We start from the raw sequence: 14,283 nt of genomic DNA, 5'->3' as shown, positions 1-14,283 counted from the left end.
AGATCATATGCCACAAGTGAAGTCCCAGAGTCATGGAGGCAAACCCTAAAGCATGGCCCCATGAGTATCACCGTAACATACACACAGCTCTACTGCCTGTATGTCCTACATATACACACAGCTCTGCTGCCTGTATGTCCTACATATACACACAGCTCTACTGCCTGTATGTCCTACATATACACACAGCTCTACTGCCTGTATGTCCTACATATACACACAGCTCTGCTGCCTGTATGTCCTACATATACACACAGCTCTACTGCCTGTATGTCCTACATATACACACAGCTCTGCTGCCTGCATGTCCCACATATATACACACAGCTCTACTGCCTGCATGTCCCACATATATACACACAGCTCTACTGCCTGCATGTCCCACATATATACACACAGCTCTACTGCCTGCATGTCCTACATATACACACAGCTCTACTACAAATAATAATACATATGTGACAAAGTGCTAATCAGACGAAGTAGACGGTATCAACCCAAAATACCCTACTCCTCCACCAAGATGGAAAAGTGGCCCCATTGTGCATCCCTATAGGAGCCCACGTCCTGCAAGCCTTTTTTGCCTTTATTGTTTTTAATTTTATATGTGTTTTTTCACTAATTTTAACTTTTTCTTTTTTATGTGTATTTCCTTAGTTTATAGTACTTCTCCTGTTCTGGACACTGATGTGACTATCATATGATTGGACTGCTACTATCAAGTTTCTGCAGCACTATATGGATATTTATATTTGTCTGATTATTGGAATTCTTTTATAAAAATGCTCCGCTGTATATATGTATTCCTCTACTAAAATACCGCCATATCTACTCCTATATAAATTTTTAACCAACTAAGTGTTGCTGTTACTTGTATACTCCCTGTTTAGGCTATATATGCATCGTGCTATTTATATTTGGCTCTTTTTAGATGGACGTAAATATATTTTGTATGGTATTATATACATGCATTATGCATTTCTCTCCTTTTTTAAAATTTTGTATTACTTTTGCTGCACCTACTCTTTTGTTTAAACTTCCCTCCCTTTTCTTGTCCTATCTCCGTGATGGATGGCTGTGCGCATCGCTTCCTGCACTTTGCGGCTCCACTTTGCAGCCGGCATCTATATGTACTGCGCGTGCGCCTGGGGTACAAGATGCCCGCACTGCTTTGTAGGACCTGCGGTGACTGGGGCACATGCGCCAAGCGCGCCATTACCATTGGCTAACCCCGGTCACATGACCAAGTTCAGGGGCTACTTTAAGGTCCTGTTTGGACCTCTTATTAGATTCCTCTTGATAAAGCGGCCTGAGGCGCCGCGAAACGCGCGTCGGGGGTGGCATAGCCTGGTTCTCCCTCTCCTCCCTGTCCCGGTAAGCTCCCCTGTGGTCTGTCTTTGATATTGCTTGGCTGCACATTGCGGCTGGTCATTATACTATACTGGCGCCCTTCCTTACTTTGTCTCTTGATTTCTAATCTTGGATTTACTGTTTGGGCGCTTCCATCATTCCATTACTTGCAGGACATGAGCCCCTATGGAGATGCACACTGGGGCCACTTTTCCATTTTGGTGGAAGAGTAGCGTATAATGGGTCGATACCATCTACTTTGTCTGATTAGCACTTTGTCACATATGTATTATCATTTGTAGTACTTTATTCTAATAAAATTTGACAAATTTATATGCTAATTATCGCAAGCTCCCATTTTTTCTCCTGGTTCTCATATATATATATATATATACACAGCTCTGCTGCCTGCATGTCCTACATATATATACACAGCTCTGCTGCCTGCATGTCCTACATAAATACACACAGCTCTGCTGCCTGCATGTCCCACATATATACACAGCTCTACTGCCTGCATGTCACACATATATACACAGCTCTGCTGCCTGCATGTCCCACATACAGTGGGGAAAAAAAGTATTTAGTCAGTCAGCAATAGTGCAAGTTCCACCACTTAAAAAGATGAGAGGCGTCTGTAATTTACATCATAGGTAGACCTCAACTATGGGAGACAAACTGAGAAAAAAAAATCCAGAAAATCACATTGTCTGTTTTTTTTTCATTTTATTTACATATTATGGTGGAAAATAAGTATTTGGTCAGAAACAAAATTTCATCTCAATACTTTGTGATATATCCTTTGTTGGCAATGACAGAGGTCAAACGTTTTCTGTAAGTCTTCACAAGGTTGCCACACACTGTTGTTGGTATGTTGGCCCATTCCTCCATGCAGATCTCCTCTAGAGCAGTGATGTTTTTGGCTTTTCGCTTGGCAACACGGACTTTCAACTCCCTCCAAAGGTTTTCTATAGGGTTGAGATCTGGAGACTGGCTAGGCCACTCCAGGACCTTGAAATGCTTCTTACGAAGCCACTCCTTCGTTGCCCTGGCGGTGTGCTTTGGATCATTGTCATGTTGAAAGACCCAGCCACGTTTCATCTTCAATGCCCTTGCTGATGGAAGGAGGTTTGCACTCAAAATCTCACGATACATGGCCCCATTCATTCTTTCATGTACCCGGATCAGTCGTCCTGGCCCCTTTGCAGAGAAACAGCCCCAAAGCATGATGTTTCCACCACCATGCTTTACAGTAGGTATGGTGTTTGATGGATGCAACTCAGTATTCTTTTTCCTCCAAACACGACAAGTTGTGTTTCTACCAAACAGTTCCAGTTTGGTTTCATCAGACCATAGGACATTCTCCCAAAACTCCTCTGGATCATCCAAATGCGCTCTAGCAAACTTCAGACGGGCCCGGACATGTACAGGCTTAAGCAGTGGGACACGTCTGGCACTGCAGGATCTGAGTCCATGGTGGCGTAGTGTGTTACTTATGGTAGGCCTTGTTACATTGGTCCCAGCTCTCTGCAGTTCATTCACTAGGTCCCCCCGCGTGGTTCTGGGACTTTTGCTCACCGTTCTTGTGATCATTCTGACCCCACGGGGTGGGATTTTGCGTGGAGCACCAGATCGAGGGAGATTATCAGTGGTCTTGTATGTCTTCCATTTTCTAATTATTGCTCCCACAGTTGATTTCTTCACTCCAAGCTGGTTGGCTATTGCAGATTCAGTCTTCCCAGCCTGGTGCAGGGCTACAATTTTGTTTCTGGTGTCCTTTGACAGCTCTTTGGTCTTCACCATAGTGGAGTTTGGAGTCAGACTGTTTGAGGGTGTGCACAGGTGTCTTTTTATACTGATAACAAGTTTAAACAGGTGCCATTACTACAGGTAATGAGTGGTGGAAAGAGAAGACTCTTAAAGAAGAAGTTACAGGTCTGTGAGAGCCAGAAATCTTGATTGCTTGTTTCTGACCGAATACTTATTTTCCACCATAATATGCAAATAAAATGAAAAAAAAACAGACAATGTGATTTTCTGGATTTTTTTTTCTCAGTTTGTCTCCCATAGTTGAGGTCTACCTATGATGTAAATTACAGACGCCTCTCATCTTTTTAAGTGGTGGAACTTGCACTATTGCTGACTGACTAAATACTTTTTTTCCCCACTGTATATACACAGCTCTGCTGCCTGCATGTTCCACATATATATATACACAGCTCTGCTGCCTGCATATCCCACATATATACACAGCTCTGCTCTCTGCATATCCCACATATATATACACAGCTCTGCTGCCTGCATATCCCACATATATATACACAGATCTGCTGCCTGCATGTCCTACATATATACACACAGCTCAACTGCCTGCATGTCCTACATATATACACAGCTCTGCTGCCTGTATGTCCCACATATATACACACAGCTCTACTGCCTGTATGTCCCAAATATATACACACAGCTCTGCTGCCTGCATGTCCCACATATACACACACAGCTCTGCTGCCTGCATGTCCCACATATACACACACAGCTCTGCTGCCTGCATGTCCCAAATATACACACACAGCTCTGCTGCCTGGATGTCCCACATATATACACACAGCTCTGCTGCCTGCATGTCCTACATATATACACAGCTCTGCTGCCTGCATGTTGTTAGGGCTGGCGGAATGCACCAAAATAATAAAAGATGGTAATGAGGTGCGTTTGCAGCCCGGGGTCCACCGTGCAGAGATGGTAGTCTGCTGCTCGGTAATGGCGGACAGAAACTGGCGGTATAGCAAACACACTCAGGTTAACTTCACCCGGTGAATAGGAGGCGGACCCTGTTGCTTCACAGGGCCGCGATACCGCAGAGTGAACGCTAGTGTCTTGGTCACAGGACCCTACCCCAAGGACACGGGGTTAGAGTCCCTCTAGACCCACTAGCGTTCGGTGCCGCAACTGCGACGCCATGGAGAGACCCTTACTGAAAGTTGTGCCCTGTTAACAGACACAGGGTGCAGCTGATAGATGAATACCGCACGAAGTACGTACAGCGCAGCTCTGGAGGACGCAACTAACCAGCCTAAGCTTTGGTCTGGAATGCGCATTAATGGCGCATGGCGCCGCTCTGATTGATATCGCTGAACGTGCAGTACCGTAGTGTCTCATGTAGTGTGGCGCCACTGGCGTTAACATGTGATAGGAGCTGGCGACACCGGCGCTATGCAGTGCCACTACTCGGCGCTGATTCGAAACACTAATCCCTACTAACGTGTATCAGAGGGAAGGGGTTTCATAATGAGTCAGTCAGCGGTTCACAAGCATCCATCATCACACACACTACTACAAATTACAGACTATACTAGCGCATGGCCGAGCGGCCATGCGAACCTTTTATAGCAGTGTCCTTCCGGGACCTTCCTGATGGTCCAATCCGAGCTGGAGAAGGACCTGAGCTTGTGACCCCCGACCTCCAATGAGAGGTCGTCCAACGGGCATGCTCAGAAGGCTGCAAAAAAGGATTTAACCTCTGGAGCTGCTGCCTAGTGTGGATTGCCAAAGCTGACCCAGAGGTGGCAGCAGCAACTAACCTGACCGCACTAGCCTGAGCAAGACGCTGGGAATGACATCTTTGCTGAGCAGACTGCTCTGCGGCTTGGACTGAATGGGAAACCGCAGAAGGCAAGGCTTGAGATTCCTCCTGTGCAGAGGTAGGAATCTGACATCTAACATTACCCCCCCCTCCTAGGGCCCCCTCCCTCCTGCGCCTCGCTATGCTCAAAGGCCGCAATGAGCAGGGGAGCACCAATATTCTCCACAGGCTCCAAGGTCCTATCCTCTGGGCCATGACCCTTCCAGTCTATCAGTAATACCTTTTGCCATGTACCACCTTACACCCCATGATGGCGTTCACCTCGTCCGAGGACAAGTCCGATGTCCCGGTAGATGACTCAGAAAGCTGGGATAAGTGAAAGGGCTTAAGAAGAGACACGTGGAAGGTGTCCGTGATACCCATGTGTCGAGGAAGGGCCAGACGGTAGACCACAGGGTTAACTTGCTCAAGGACCTTGCAGGGAGTTAAAAAGCGAGACGCGAACTTAGTGGACTCAACCCGCAGCCTGATGTTACGAGCGGAGAGCCACACCGAATCGCCGGGAGCAAAGGTGGGAGCGGGGCACCGGTGTACGTCAGTGGAAGACCTCATTCTCTCCTTGGAGGCCCGTATGGCATCTGTCAGGGGTGCTTCAGCAGCACCGCCACCTCAAGTAACAAGGACACAGAGAGTGTACGTGGAGGACTCTTACCCGGAGCCACGGGAGTCCTGGCGTCTAACGTGGGTAGGAGCAGAGTAGCTTGAGGACCTGCGGGAGGTGGAGCAACGATGAAGAGCTAGGTGCGCACAGGACCTACGATCATGTGACCGCAGGGGGCGGGGCTTAGCGTCCTACTACTGCAGATGATATAATATACTCGCTACAGGAATACTGAAGTAGAGGAGAGGGGAACTCAGGTCAGGCATGCCAGGAGGTCATACACAGAGCGGGTAGCGAGGTACAGGAGGGATAATCACAGAAAGGTCAATACTTAGCCAGGGGTCATACACAGAGCGGGCATAGAGGTACAGAGTTAGAATACAAGAGACGTTAACCGAGACAGGACCGAATCAAACACCAAGCAAGCATACGAAGACAGGCATGAAGCACAGACAGAACAGGGTCAGGCACACTCAGCTAGGAGTATAAACGACAGTGGACGGCTCCTCCATGAGGCTATACGAACCCTCCCCAGTTCCATAGAGAGGCTTCCCAGATTAACCTCTGCACCGCTTAACCTGGAGCCTCAGTAAACTATGACAGCATCCTAAGTGTGGTCACAAATGTCACGTGCCTCCACCGCCCAGTCTGACACCCTAGAGTCGGTGGACGACACGGGCATGGGCACAGGAATGCGCGGATGCTGGCCGTAATTAAGGAGGAATGGGGTCTGACCGGTGGAATCGGCCACAGCGTTGTTCAAAGCGAACTCCACCCATGGCAGCAAGGATGCCCAGTCATCTTGCCTGGCCGAGACAAAATGTCGAAGATATGTGACCAGGGTCTGGTTGGCCCTCTCTACCAACGCATTCATCTCGGGGTGATAAGCCGAGGAGATATTCAGCTCAATACTGAGCAGATGACATAACTCTCTCCAAAAGCGAGACTCGAACTGGGGACCCCGGTCGCTGACAATCTTGTTCGGCATACCGTGCAGACGGAAGACATGCTTAATGAACAACGCCGCCAGGCCCCGTGCAGAAGGTAACCGGGAAAGAGGCACCAGGTGCACCATCTTAGAGAAATGGTCGGTGACAACCCAGATGTCACGTGGACCCGTCCTGTGTGACGCGACCAGCAGGCCAGTAACTGAGACAACAAGACACAGGGGAAGGGGAAACAGTTACAATGGTGGGCCCTGCGATAGGGAGCGGGGAACGTGGAGACCTCCTGCTCTCCCCCGAGTCAGTGTCCCTCACACTCCTAATGATCCCTAGGCCGGTTCCGCACTCTGACGCCGATCAGGATACCTGTCACCCTAGCACACCCTACACCTATTCCTTACTAGGGAGCTGGGTGGTGCAGGCACTGGCCCCACCGCTGTACTAATACACACCAGGGAAAAATACAAACGGGAAATACCAAAACACTTATCTTGCTCTGCTGCAGCACCAGGCAGCAGAGTGCATCACCGGATTAACTTTTCGCAGTGGCTTGACACCTCAGAGCCAGCTGCCACCTTCACCTTCTCACTCTGCTGCGGACACCGGGCAACCAGAGTTCACACCAGTTTCAACAGTGGCTCCAACCTACCAGCCAGCTGCTTACTTCACCAGGTTTCTGCAGTGGCTTCACACCTCAGCCAGCTGCTCCCTTCACCGTGGTTGGAATCCCAAAAAGACGCTATCACCAACACCTGCTCATAGACCATGTGACCCTATATAGGAAAAGGGAATGGTCAAATGATCAGGGGCCAAAAGCTGCAATAATCCCAGTGACCACCAGGGGCAAAAGGCAAAGCAAAGAAAACATCAAGTGCAATGACCCTAACGGCCACCGGGGGCAAAACTAGAAAAAAGATACCACTGTGTAATAACCCTAATGGCCACCGGGGGGGCAAAACCAAGCCTGAGCAAACAGCTCAAAGAAAAAAAAAGGTTACTTATACAAAAACCTGTCATAATCCAGCATGGATCATGACAGTACCCTCCCCTTAATGAGGGGCCTCTGGACCCTCAAGACCGCTCCTCATCAGGTAACCACCTACAGCGGGGCACCCAGGTCCAGAGCTCACCCCAGCAACTACCTGCACTTCAGGTTTATGACAAACGAGCACCGCTCTTATTGGCAATGTATGTTCCGGAGGCACCACACATCTCCGAAGCGCCGACCTGGGGAACAAGTTGTGTATGTGTATGTTTGGGGGTAACTCGAGCTGGTAAGACTCCCAACACACTTCCACTGGATGCTTTTTGTTGGCCACCCATACATGCTCGTTCACACACAGGTCCGAACCTGAACGTTTATTGCCACACATTAGTTTGTCACAATTCGGTGAACTCTTTCTGGGATTGACAACAGAGGCGTCCCCCTGTGTCACCGCACTCACCAAGGGGTACACCACCCTCCAACCCTTTCCACTACGAGGTCCGCGCCTCCCAGGGTTGGCCAATGGCGAGGGTTGAGACTAGCCCCTACTCTCCTGCAGCACATCCGCTGCTCTCACTGGAGAGGAAGGGGTCCATTGAAGAGAGACGGCAGAGACAGTCCCTAGGCAGCAGCCCTCACACGACTGCCCCCAGCCAACTACTTCCCTCGCCCGCCAATCAATTACCGGGTTGTGTTTTTTCAGCCAAGGGAGGCCTGAAACGATAGGTACTGGCGTTCCCTCCAAGACGTAGCATGACAAGGACTCCTCATGATGTCCTATACGTAGCTGGATTTTTTCTACGACTTGGGTCAAGTTCCCCTGGCTCAGTGGAACAGCGTTTATGGCCTGGACGCTTATAGGCTGGGCTAGCGTCCTACACCTCAGGCCATGAGTCTGGACAAAGCGAGCACCCACCAGACTGACTCCTGCTACGCTGTCCACAAGCACCGGTATCACCTCTGGTACCCCGCCAGCCAACACCTCTGCTGACATAGTACCTTGGGAGGGCAAAATGGAAGAAATATACACTCCCTGGTCGCTTCCCTCCAAGCGACCAGGGGAATGCGGCTTCTGAGATGACACAGACGACTTGGCGCGCATTGGGCAAGCCTTAAGGACATGACCAGTCTGCCCACCATAAAAACATGCCTACACCACTCCCTGAACCGTAGGCAGGCCTAAACACAAACTAGCTCCTCCTACTTGCATAGGTTCGTCTGGAGACTTGGCACGAACTGGATAGGCTCTCATGAAATGGCCCGGCTTCCCACAGGAAAAGCATACCCCCCACCACCACGAGCCGCAGACACCCCCTTTTTTGTACCAACAATCCCGGGCTGTCCTGGTTCCTCCGTCCGCACTGGTGGGTCCTCCTCCCTAGCGAGGACATCAGGGGGCACATTTTGTGTATGTCTCTCCCTAAGGCGTCTATCCACCCAGATGGCAAGGGACATGGCGGCCTCCAGCGAGATGGGGGCGGCGTACTGCACCAGAGTATCCTGCAACTTTGGAGACAGACCCTGCACAAATTGACTCCTAAGTGCAGGGTCATTCCACTGAGTGTTAGTGGTCCACCTCCTAAACTCTGAGCAGTACTCCTCAGCAACCCGGGCTCCCTGTTTACACCTACGGAGTCGGGATTCCGCCAGGGCGACGCCATCAGGATCCCCATACACTAGCGCCAAAGCCACAAAAAACTCGTCCACAGATTCTAATGATGGTGAATCGTCCGGCAGGGAGAAGGCCCAGGATTGGGGATCTCCCTTAAGAAGGGACATAATGATTCCCACCCGTTGCTCTTCACTCCCTGATGAACGAGGACGCAGCCTGAAATATAATTTGCAGGCTTGCTGAAAAACCAAGAATTGATCTCTCCCTCCAGAAAACCTGTCAGGAAGGGGTACCTTGGGTTCTGGCTGAGCCTGTTCATGAACAAAGCCCCCAGAGCCCAACAGCAGCTGCCGCCCCAACCCTCCGCGCAGCCCCCTAATCTCATCATAAAGGATCTGCAGCATTTGGGCAAAGGGCTGCATTGGGTCCATGGCTCAGCAGAAAAAAATGTTATGGTTGGTGATAATGTCACGTGGACCCGTCCTGTGTGACGCGACCAGCAGGCCGGTAACTGAGATAACAAGACACGGCACGTGAAACTGTCCTGTGTGACACAGCCCGCAGGCCGGTAACTAAAACAAGACACGGGGGAAGGGGAAAAAGTTACAACGGTAGTCCCTGAGATAGGGAACGGGGAACGTGGAGACCTCCTGCTCTCCCCTGAGTCAGTGTCCCTCACACTCCAAACGATCCCTAGGCCGGTTCTGCACCGGACGCCAATCAGGATACCTGTCATCCTAGCACACGCTACACCTATTCCTTACTAGGGAGCTGGGTGGTGCAGGCACTGGCCCCACCGCTGTACTAATACACACCAGGGAAAAATACAAACGGGAAACACCAAAACACTTATCTTGCTCTGCTGCAGCAGAGTGCATCACCGGATTAACTTTTCGCAGTGGCTCGACACCTCAGAGCCAGCTGCCACCTTCACCTTCTCAGTCTGCTGCGGACACCGGGCAGCCAGAGTTCACACCAGTTTCAGCAGTGGCTCCAACCTTCCAGCCAGCTGCTTACTTCACCAGGTTTCTGCAGTGGCTTCACACCTCAGCCAGCTGCTCCCTTCACTGTGGTTGGAATCCCAAAAAGACGCTATCACCAACACCTGCTCATAGACCATGTGACCCTAAATAGGAAAAGGGAATGGGGTCAAATGATCAGGGGCCAAAAGCTGCAGTAATCCCAGTGACCACCGGGGGCAAAAGGCAAAGCAAAGAAAACATCAAGTGCAATGACCCTAACGGCCACCAGGGGCAAAACTAGAAAAAAGACACCACTGTGTAATAACCCTAATGGCCACCGGGGGCAAAACCAAGCCTGAGCAAACAGCTCAAAGATAAAAAAAGGTTACTTATACAAAAACCTGTCATAATCCAGCATGGATCATGACACCAAATGACCGTGCTGCCCCTGGACTTGTGCAATCCCACCACAAAATCCATACCGACCATCTCCCAGGGCCTGTCCGCTACTGGCAGGGGGTAAAGTAGCCCAGTGGGCCGTTGCCGAGGGGACGTATTCTGGGCGCAGGAGACACATGCCCGAATATAGTCCCTGACGTCATGGGCCATATGCGGCCAGCAGTACGTCCTCGCCAGAAGCTCAGAGGTCCGTTTTGTCCCAAAATGTCCACCCACCTTGGATGAGTGAGCCCAAAAGAGGACCTCCGGTTGCAGACGGGCCGGGACAAATGTCTTGTCCGGGGGGTACAGACTCAAGAGCGACCGGAGCCACAGTCCTCAGGCTCTCAGAAGGGACAATCAGCCGAGGCTCCTCCTCCGATGACACCACGGAGCGGGAGAGAGCATCGGCCCGAACGTTCTCACTGGAGAGGAAATGGAGGGTGAAGTGGAACCGGGAGAAGAACAGGGACCAACTGGCCTGGCGAGAATTTAGCCGCTGGGCTGTCTGCAAATACACCAAGTTCTTGTGGTCAGTGAACACCTGGAAAGGGAGGCGAGCCCCCTCCAAGAGGTGTCTCCACTCTAAGATAGCCAACTTCATCGCTAGCAACTCCCTGACCCCGATGGAATAATTCCTCTCCGCCGGTGTGAAGGTCTTGGAGAAAAAGAATCATGGGTGCTTCCGACCCTGCGAGTCCTTCTGGAACAGGACCGCTCCAGCACCAACGGAAGAGGCATCCACCTCCAGAATGAAGGGTTTATCCACATCGGGGCGATGTAGAATGGGAGCGCTAGCGAAATGGGACTTAATGGAGGAGAAGGCCTTGGAGACAGGTTCTGACCACAACTTGGGATTTGTACCCTTCTTGGTGAGGGCCACCAAGGGGGCTACCAAAGTCGAGAAGTGGGGGATAAATTGACGATAGTAATTTATGAACCCCATAAAGCGCTGCACCGCTTTAAAGGGAACCTGTCACCCCCCCAGGGCGATTTTCAGTTAAAGAGCCACGTTCAGCAGCACTATGGCTGCATTCTGTGAAGGTGGCTCTTTTTTTTCTGAACCCCAGTAATGCCAAAATATTGACTTTTATAATTAGCTCCTCATACCTGTAATGTGTCCCACAAGAATGTTGTGTCTCCCTGTATAAGCTGCCTACCATCCGTCAATCATGCCTGTCCGAGGCCTCGGCGCTGCCCACGATATGCCCATCATGATGCCCCGTGTGTCGCTGCCTCCTCTTGATTTGAATCCCGGCGCCTGCACTGTAACAAGTGTTCTCAGGCATGCGCAGTGCGCGCTGCCCGAGAACCGACATCAGGCTATTGCACCTGCGCATTGTGGAGGCCCCAGATCCCGCCCCACAGTGTGTTATGTATTTACACTGCGGGGCTGGGGCCTCCGCAACACGCAGGCGCAATAGCCTGATGTCGGTTATCGGGCAGATCGCACTGCGCATGCCCGAGAACACTTGTTACAGCGCAGGGGCCGGGATTCAAATCAAGAGGAGGCAGCGACGCATGGGGCATCATGATGGACAGATCGTGGGCAGCGCCGAGGCACCGGACAGGCATGATTGACGGATGGTAGGTGGCTGATAGAGGGGACACAACATACGTGTGGGACACATTATAGGTATGAGGAGCTAATTATAAAAGTCAATATTTTGGCATTACTGGGGGTCAGAAAAAGAAGAGCCACCTTCACAGAATGTAGCCTTAGTGCTGCTGAAGGTGGCTCTTTAACTGAAAAACGCCCTGGGGGGGTGACAGGTTCCCTTTAAGGGAGTGGGGTTCTTGCCAATCCATCACCACCTGTAGCTTGGCAGGATCCATGGCCAATCCCTAGGCGGAGATGATATAGCCCGGGAAAGGCAAGGACTCCTGCTCAAACACAAACTTCTACAACTTGGCATAGAGGGAGTTTGCCCGCAGGAGGTCAAAAACTTTGCAAACATCTCTCCGATGGGAGTCGATATCTGGAGAGTAGATGAGAATATCATCCAGACAGACTACTACCGAGGTGGTACGCATATCCCGGAAGATATCGTTCACAAAGTCTTAGAAGACGGCCGGGGCATTACAGAGCCCGAAGGGCATCACCAGGTATTCATAGTGCCCATCCCTGGTATTAAATGCCATCTTCCATTCGTCTCCCTCACGGATGCGAATCAGGTTATAAGCCCACCGCAGATCAAGTTTAGTAAAGACTGTCGCTCCCCGTAGCCTATCAAACAGTTCTGATATCAGGGGCAGAGGATACATGTTCTTAACGGTGATGGCGTTAAGACCCCTGTAATCGATGCAGGTACGTAGTTCTCCATTCTTCTTCTGGACGAAGAATCCCGCCCCCGCTGGTGACACTGGCTTCCTAATGAATCCCCTTGCCAGATTCTCCCTGATGCATTGAGCCATGGCCTCTGTCTCCGGGAGAAACAAGGGGTAGACTCGACCCCGGGAGGCTCAGCGCCAGGCAAGAGGTCAATAGGACAGTCATAGGGGCGATGCGGTGGAAGGGTTTCTGCTGCCTTTTTGGAGAACACGTCTGCGTACTGTCGATAGTGTTTGGGGAGAGAGGAAAGATCTGCGGGGACCTCAGTGGAGGCAACCTGGACGCACTCCCTCAGACATCTACCCTCACGTTTTACTCCATCTCAGAATTCTCCCTGAGGACCACTCTATATGAGGGGAGTGGTAGTGTAGCCAGGGAACCCCTAAAAGGATCTGATCGATGCCCTCGGGCATGACGAGAAGGGATATCGTCTCCTGATGGGATGGAGACACCGAGAGTACCAAAGGGGCGGTCCGGTGTGTAATCTGTGAGGGGAGGGTCGCGCCGTTCACCACTCTGACAGTGATTGTTTTGGACAGCATAAACAGAGGTATTGCGTGCCATTGAGCAAAGGCAGAAGACATAAAATTGCCCTCCGCTCCGGAGTCCACGCATACCTCCACCGCCAGAGTGGATGAACCAAACTCAAGCGTCCCCTCAAAGGACAACTTGGAGGAAAACGCCGCTGAATCCAGTAAGCCTCCCCCAATGACCACTGGACGGGGGCGTTTTCCTGACCGCTGTGGACATCGGTTGGCAAGGTGACCAGACTGTGACACACATAGCAGACCACGGGTGCTCGAGCGGACGGAGACCTGGTTCCCAAGCGAGAACCCTCCTTGGCCTCCTGGGGCTCGGATGCCCTATCAGAAGACTCCTGAGGTTTAGAAAAACTAGGTGCCAACCTAAACCTCTGCCTACACTGGGCCCGCTCCAACCTTCGCTCGACGAAGCAAAGGTCAATACGGGTAGAGACGGTAATAAGCTCCTCCAGTGTAGTGGGAATCTCCATGGTGGACAGGGCGTCCTTCATGTGGTCAGTCAGGCCTCTCCAGAACACTGGGATGAGGACCTTGTCTGGCCACTCCAGCTCAGAGACCAGGGTCCGGAACCGGATGGCATAATGGCTGACCAAGAACGAGCCCTGTGACAGTGCCAGCAGCTGGAGTGTGGTGTCATGGGTGGCTCGCGGTCCCAAGAAGACCTGCTTCAGAGAGGCCAAGAAATGAGAAGCGCTCTGCACCACCTGATCACCGCGCTCCCACAATGGTGTGGCCCACTCTAAAGCCCTGCCTGACAAGAGGGAAACCACAAATCCCACCTTAGACTGCTCTGAGGGGAATAGTGCCGCCAGCAGCTCTAGCTGTATAGAGCACTGGCTCACGAAACCCCTACACAAAGCACTATCACCCG

The 14,283-nt window shown here is 51.2% G+C and overlaps 1 protein-coding gene across 1 annotated transcript in view; it reads left to right on the top strand.

Moving 5' to 3' along the window:
* The window catches only part of LOC141056940 (germ cell nuclear acidic protein-like), a 60,030-nt gene that overhangs the window by 32,911 nt on the left and 12,836 nt on the right, over window positions 1-14,283 (top strand). The window lies entirely within an intron of this gene.

Source organism: Dendrobates tinctorius, unplaced genomic scaffold (genome assembly GCF_039654945.1).
Source record: "Dendrobates tinctorius isolate UK_male_01 unplaced genomic scaffold, ASM3965494v1 ptg000201l, whole genome shotgun sequence".
Taxonomy (NCBI): Eukaryota; Metazoa; Chordata; class Amphibia; order Anura; family Dendrobatidae; genus Dendrobates; species Dendrobates tinctorius.
This window is presented reverse-complemented; position numbering and strand designations above follow the sequence as displayed.